The following is a 6975-nucleotide window of genomic DNA, read 5'->3' as shown; positions in this document are numbered from 1 at the left end:
ACCACTGGCACCATGTGACCAAAATATCCAGCAAGCTACTCTCGCTCTACAATTTGCCGCAGGGGGAGTTTTAATTTGGATGCCCCGCCACTGCTATCAATCTTCCAAGTACTGCGGGGATTTATGTATATCCCACTTTCTCAGTTCCACTTTGGAACTTGCAGCTCTCCGGCGCCCCCCTTACCCTCAGGTCAGTCAGGGAACTGCACCTAGGATAATTAGTCGCCGGACGGGCTGCCTGTTGTGAACCGGCAATCAGGCTTCTGCAGTAAGGGAATTATCAATGCTGTGGCCGCAGCCCCTCATTCAGCAATATAAGACCCTTCTAAACTGCCAGCAAGCCGCAATAGCCGTACACAACGCGCTGCCACCAGTCACGGTTACTTAATTCACAGTGTTAAATTAAGAGGGTCCGTGTCAAACCCCTTGAATTAGTAGCGATTATCTATCAAAGGCGTATAGTTCGATTCTTAGAGCATGGAGACAGATCTAAATAATTATATCATTTATTTTCCGAAAGAGGACAGTGATTACAGATAAAAGTTGCTATAAAATTGAGACATAAAATATGTACATTAGACAAGTATAAAGCAAAGTGGATGAAAGAAGAAGGTACACTCACATTTAGTCAATTGTTGTTAGGCATCCCATGTGGCTTTAAGGGGGGTGGAGGCGGAGCTGCACATCTCCACTCATCTGGGTTCTGCTCAGCACGAGGATTCGAGCTCTTCTGAGCTGGTTTGCCCAGGGAATGCCTTATAGACTTTCCTATGTGACATCACGGAGAGGTGCATTCTGGGTTGATCCCACCTCTCTTATCCAAGTTATGTTTTGGCTACAAAACTTAGATTAGCTATAACTTTATGGGAGAAGCTGGTATGGACTCATCAGTGGTATCATGTTTCCCAGCGTAATGAGCCTATCAAGAAAACATCAAACATCTATGCGATATGACCGTCCATTTGGGCGCAAATCCTATCTCATGTTCTGGACAGGGTAGAACTTCGAAAGATACACGGTATCGAAGCTGGGACCGCTCAGGTTACAAAAATATGATTTCCATATCTCTACTTGGTACGGTTTTCGCAGGGCAGGCTCTTAAAGGTTTACTACTAACCTTTATTTCAAACAAAGACCTTTTTCCTTTCCCGCACTTTTTTTCCCTCTTTCAGCTGAGGCTGAGAGAAGCCAAATGGGGTGACAGGAAATTGGTTTATGGCACTCGGGGGAAGGGAAGCTGCTGCAGTGTGCAATGTAACTGAGACACTGGCAGGCAGCTGCTCACAAAATGGAGGATTTGTAGCACATTCCAACAGAAAACATATCTTGCAGACATTGTACATCACAGCACGCATTAGACACGGACCAATGATTCTCTATGGGGTCCCTCGCACCAGCCGTATATTTCTCATCCGTATCCTACGCTCCGTGCCAATCGCAGCATGCTGGGACTGTCAGCGTACTATGGCTGTAATACGCCAATGCAAGTCTATGGGAGAGCAAAAAATACGCATTACACACGGACCACACATGTGACCTGCGAGAAATGCGCACCCGGTGTCTTTTAGCAAAGCCGGCAATTCAGTGCGCGATACAGTAAACTCGCACTGACAGGTTTAATAAAGAAACGAAAGAATAGATATAGACACATAGAATACATATATATATATACACAAGTGATTAGATAAACAATTGAATGGAGACATTAACCCTTTGTTAGATTAACCCACTCGCCACCACTACAGGGCAATGGCAAGCCCACGCATTTTTTAACAACAAATTAAACCCTTAAAATAACAATACACCTCCCAAATCTTGCCCACAAACCCGCATCTAATTATTAGTCAGGGACATATAAAAAACATGGAATGAAATGCGTTACTGAGTGTAACCCTGCGTCATGTCATGTCGGGTTGGGGAAGGATTTCATAGAAGCCGGCGATTGAATTAGCGGCTATTCCGCTATGAAGAACTCTGGGAAATATAAATATATATATATATGTTTATCTCAGTGACTTGTGTGTATATATATATACTGTATATGCATTCTATGTGTCTATATCTATTCTTTGGTTTCTGGTATAAACCTGTCATAGGGCTCCATTATATGTCCATTTTGCAAGATGGCGAGAAAATCTCACCATACGGATGACCTACGGATGCTGACATGCGCAGAATACGCGACCACACCTTGATTACGGATGACATACGGAGCACTGTGTAGGGGCCATTCATCCGTATTACGCCTGTAAACTACTGACCGTATTTTGCGTCGGTTAGTGGGACCCCGGCCTAACACGGCAGTTCTCACGGTAAGCTATCGTGAGAATTGCAGTGGACGGGGACTTCCGGCGGTGGGAGGAGGTAAGACCTTATGTAAATTAGTACACATACGCAGTAAGCTGCAGGTATCATGTGACTAATCATCAGATGTGGTAAAACCGCATCTAATGATTGTCTATGGTAAATTTACTGTGCGGGAGCGTCGCCGCATTGTAAACCGACATGCTGCGTTCTGGAAAGGCGCGCCGTGTGTCCGTTTACGCGGGTTTGCCGCCTGCTTCTTTTAACACATAGTGGAGATGGGATTTCATGAAATCCCCTCCACTATGCTGTGACATCTGGACGCTGCGTGTTTGACCCTGCGGCTGTACGCAGCATCAAACACGCAGCGTTCCCTGACCGTGGACACATACCCTAACCCTAACCCTTTCACATATCAGTTTTTTGCCATCAGTCACAATCCGTCGAATTTTGAAAAAATAAAAAACCCAGATCTGGTGACTGATGCCGCCGGATCCGTTTTTTCTCATAGACTTGTATTAGCAACGGATGGCCACACGTTTCATCCGTCGTTCGACGGATCTGTCGGAAATTCTTTGTCTGTCGGCCGGAGACAACGGACATAGGAACGTTTTTTGTTTACGTCGAAAAATTGGACAGCGACAAATCCGTCCACTTTTAGCTAGAATAGAAGCCTATGTCCGACAAATGATGGAATCCGGCGACGGTTTCCGATTTTTTAAACTGAGCATGTGCCGACACACTGTGTGCCTGTATGGTGTGTGCGGGCTATGTGTGTGTGTTGCAGGCCTGTGCGGGGGTCGTGCGGGGTGCTGTGCGGGGGGCTGTGAGTCTGTGCGGGGGTCTGTGCGGGGGTCTGTGCGGGGGTATGCGGGTCTGTGCGGGGGTATGCGGCTCTGTGCGGGGGTCTGTGCGGGGGTATGCGGGGCTGTGAGGGGCTGTGCGCGGGTATGCGGGTCTGTGCGGGGGTCTGTGCGGGGGGTTGCGGGTCTGAGTGGGGGTCTGTGGGGGTATCTGTGCGGGGGTATGTGGGTCTGTGCGGGGGTATGTGGGTCTGTGCGGGGGTCTGTGCGGGGGTATGCGGGTCTGTGCGGGGGTCTGTGCGGGGGTATGCGGGTCTGTGCGGGGGTATGCGGGTCTGTGCGGGGGCATGCGGATCTGTGCGGGGGTCTGTGCGGGGGTATGTGGGGCTGTGCGGGGGTCTGTGCGGGGGGATGCAGGGCTGTGCGGGGGTTTGTGTGGGGTATGCTGGTCTGTGCGGGGGTCTGTGCGGGGGGATGCGGGGCTGTGCGGGGGTATGTGGGTCTGTGCGGAGGTATGCGGGGGTATGTGGGCCTGTGCGGGGGTCTGTGCGGGGGTATGCAGGCCTGTGCGGGGGTCTGTGCGGGGTGTTGCGGGTCTGCGTGGGGGTCTGTGCGGGGGTATGCGGGTCTGTGCGGGCCTGTGCGGGGGTATGCGGGTCTGTGCGGGGGTCTGTGCGGGGGTATGTGGGTCTGTGCGGGGGTATGCGGGTCTGTGCGGGGGTCTGTGCGGGGGTATGCGGGTCTGTGCGGGGGTCTGTGCGGTGGTATGTGGGTCTGTGCGGGGGTCTGTGCGGGGGTATGTGGGTCTGTGCGGTGGGCTGTGTGGGGGTATGCGGGCCTGTGCGGGGGTCTGTGCGGGGGTATGTGGGTCTGTGCGGGGGTCTGTGCGGGGGTATGTGGGTCTGTGCGGGGGTCTGTGCGGGGGTATGTGGGTCTGTTCGGGGGCATGCGGGGTTGTGCGGGGGTCTGTGCGGGGGTATGCGGGTCTGTGTGGGGGTATGCGGGTCTGTGCGGGGGTCTGCGCGGGGGTATGTGGGTCTGTGCGGGGGTATGTGGGTCTGTGCGGGGGTATGCGGGGTAGTGCGGGGGTATTTGGGTCTGTGCGGGGGTATGTGGGTCTGTGCGGGGGTATGCGGGTCTGTGCGGGGGTCTGTGCGGGGGTATGTGGGTCTGTGCGGGGGTATGCGGGGTTGTGCGGGGGTCTATGCGGGGGTATGTGGGTCTGTGCGGGTCTGTGCGGGGGTATGCGGGTCTGTGCGGGGGTATGTGGGTCTGTGCGGGGGTATGCGGCGTTGTGCGGGGGTCTATGCGGGGGTATGTGGGTCTGTGCTGGGGTCTGTGCGGGGGTATGCGGGTCTGTGCGGGGGTATGTGGGTCTGTGCGGGGGTATGTGGGTCTGTGCGGGGGTCTGTGCGGGGGTATGCGGGTCTGTGCGGGGGTCTGTGCGGGGGTATGTGGGTCTGTGCGGTGGTATGTGGGTCTGTGCAGGGGTATGCGGGTCTGTGCGGGGGTCTGTGTGGGGGTATGTGGGTCTGTGCGGGGGTATGTGGGTCTGTGCGGGGGTATGCGGGGTTGTGCGGGGGTCTATGCAGGGGTATGTGCTGGGGTCTGTGCGGGTCTGTGCGGGGGTATGCGGGTCTGTGCGGGGGTATGTGGGTCTGTGCGGGGGTCTGTGCGGGGGTATTCGGGTCTGTGCGGGGGTCTGTGCGGGGGTATGTGGGTCTGTGCGGGGGTCTGTGCGGGGGTATGCGGGTCTGTGCGGGGGTCTGTGCGGGGGTATGTGGGTCTGTGCGGTGGTATGTGGGTCTGTGCAGGGGTATGCGGGTCTGTGCGGGGGTCTGTGTGGGGGTATGTGGGTCTGTGCGGGGGTATGTGGGTCTGTGCGGGGGTATGCGGGGTTGTGCGGGGGTCTATGCAGGGGTATGTGCTGGGGTCTGTGCGGGTCTGTGCGGGGGTATGCGGGTCTGTGCGGGGGTATGTGGGTCTGTGCGGGGGTATTTGGGTCTGTGCGGGGGTCTGTGCGGGGGTATGTGGGTCTGTGCGGGGGTATGTGGGTCTGTGCGGGGGTATGCGGGTCTGTGCGGGGGTCTGTGGGTCTGTGCGGGGGTATGTGGGTCTGTGCGGGGGTCTGTGTGGGGTCTGTGCGGGGGTATGTGGGTCTGTGCGGGGGTCTGTGCGGGGGTATGCGGGTCTGTGCGGGGGTATGTGGGTCTGTGCGGGGGTATGCGGGCCTATGTGGGGTTCTGTGCGGGGGTATGCGGGCATGTGCGGGGGTCTGTGCGGGGGTATGCAGGCCTGTGCGGGGGTCTGTGCGGGGGTATGCGGGTCTGTGCGGGGGTCTGTGCGGGGGTATGTGGGTCTGTGCGGGGGTCTGTGCGGGGGTATGTGGGTCTGTGCGGTGGGCTGTGTGGGGGTATGCGGGCCTGTGCGGGGGTCTGTGCGGGGGTATGTGGGTCTGTGCGGGGGTCTGTGCGGGGGTATGTGGGTCTGTGCGGGGGTCTGTGCGGGGGTATGTGGGTCTGTTCGGGGGCATGCGGGGTTGTGCGGGGGTCTGTGCGGGGGTATGCGGGTCTGTGCGGGGGTATGCGGGTCTGTGCGGGGGTCTGCGCGGGGGTATGTGGGTCTGTGCGGGGGTATGTGGGTCTGTGCGGGGGTATGCGGGGTAGTGCGGGGGTATTTGGGTCTGTGCGGGGGTATGTGGGTCTGTGCAGGGGTATGCGGGTCTGTGCGGGGGTCTGTGCGGGGGTATGTGGGTCTGTGCGGGGGTATGCGGGGTTGTGCGGGGGTCTATGCGGGGGTATGTGGGTCTGTGCGGGTCTGTGCGGGGGTATGCGGGTCTGTGCGGGGGTATGTGGGTCTGTGCGGGGGTATGCGGCGTTGTGCGGGGGTCTATGCGGGGGTATGTGGGTCTGTGCTGGGGTCTGTGCGGGGGTATGCGGGTCTGTGCGGGGGTATGTGGGTCTGTGCGGGGGTATGTGGGTCTGTGCGGGGGTCTGTGCGGGGGTATGCGGGTCTGTGCGGGGGTCTGTGCGGGGGTATGTGGGTCTGTGCGGTGGTATGTGGGTCTGTGCAGGGGTATGCGGGTCTGTGCGGGGGTCTGTGTGGGGGTATGTGGGTCTGTGCGGGGGTATGTGGGTCTGTGCGGGGGTATGCGGGGTTGTGCGGGGGTCTATGCAGGGGTATGTGCTGGGGTCTGTGCGGGTCTGTGCGGGGGTATGCGGGTCTGTGCGGGGGTATGTGGGTCTGTGCGGGGGTCTGTGCGGGGGTATTCGGGTCTGTGCGGGGGTCTGTGCGGGGGTATGTGGGTCTGTGCGGGGGTATGCGGGTCTGTGCGGGGGTATGCGGGTCTGTGCGGGGGTCTGTGGGTCTGTGCGGGGGTATGTGGGTCTGTGCGGGGGTCTGTGTGGGGTCTGTGCGGGGGTATGTGGGTCTGTGCGGGGGTCTGTGCGGGGGTATGCGGGTCTGTGCGGGGGTATGTGGGTCTGTGCGGGGGTATGCGGGCCTATGCGGGGTTCTGTGCGGGGGTATGCGGGCATGTGCGGGGGTCTGTGCGGGGGTATGCGGGCCTGTGCGGGGGTCTGTGCGGGGGTATGCGAGTCTGTGCGGGGGTCTGTGCGGGGGTATGTGGGTCTGCGCGGTGGGCTGTGTGGGGGTATGCGGGCCTGTGCGGGGGTCTGTGCGGGGGTATGTGGGTCTGTGCGGTGGGCTGTGTGGGGGTATGCGGGCCTGTGCGGGGGTCTGTGCGGGGGTATGTGGGTCTGTGCGGGGGTCTGTGCGGGGGTATGTGGGTCTGTGCGGGGGTCTGTGTGGGGGTATGTGGGTCTGTGCGGGGGCATGCGGGGTTATGCGGGCCTGTGCGGGGGGTTGT

This window comes from Dendrobates tinctorius, unplaced genomic scaffold (assembly GCF_039654945.1).
Source record: "Dendrobates tinctorius isolate UK_male_01 unplaced genomic scaffold, ASM3965494v1 ptg000375l, whole genome shotgun sequence".
Taxonomy (NCBI): Eukaryota; Metazoa; Chordata; class Amphibia; order Anura; family Dendrobatidae; genus Dendrobates; species Dendrobates tinctorius.
This window is presented reverse-complemented; position numbering follows the sequence as displayed.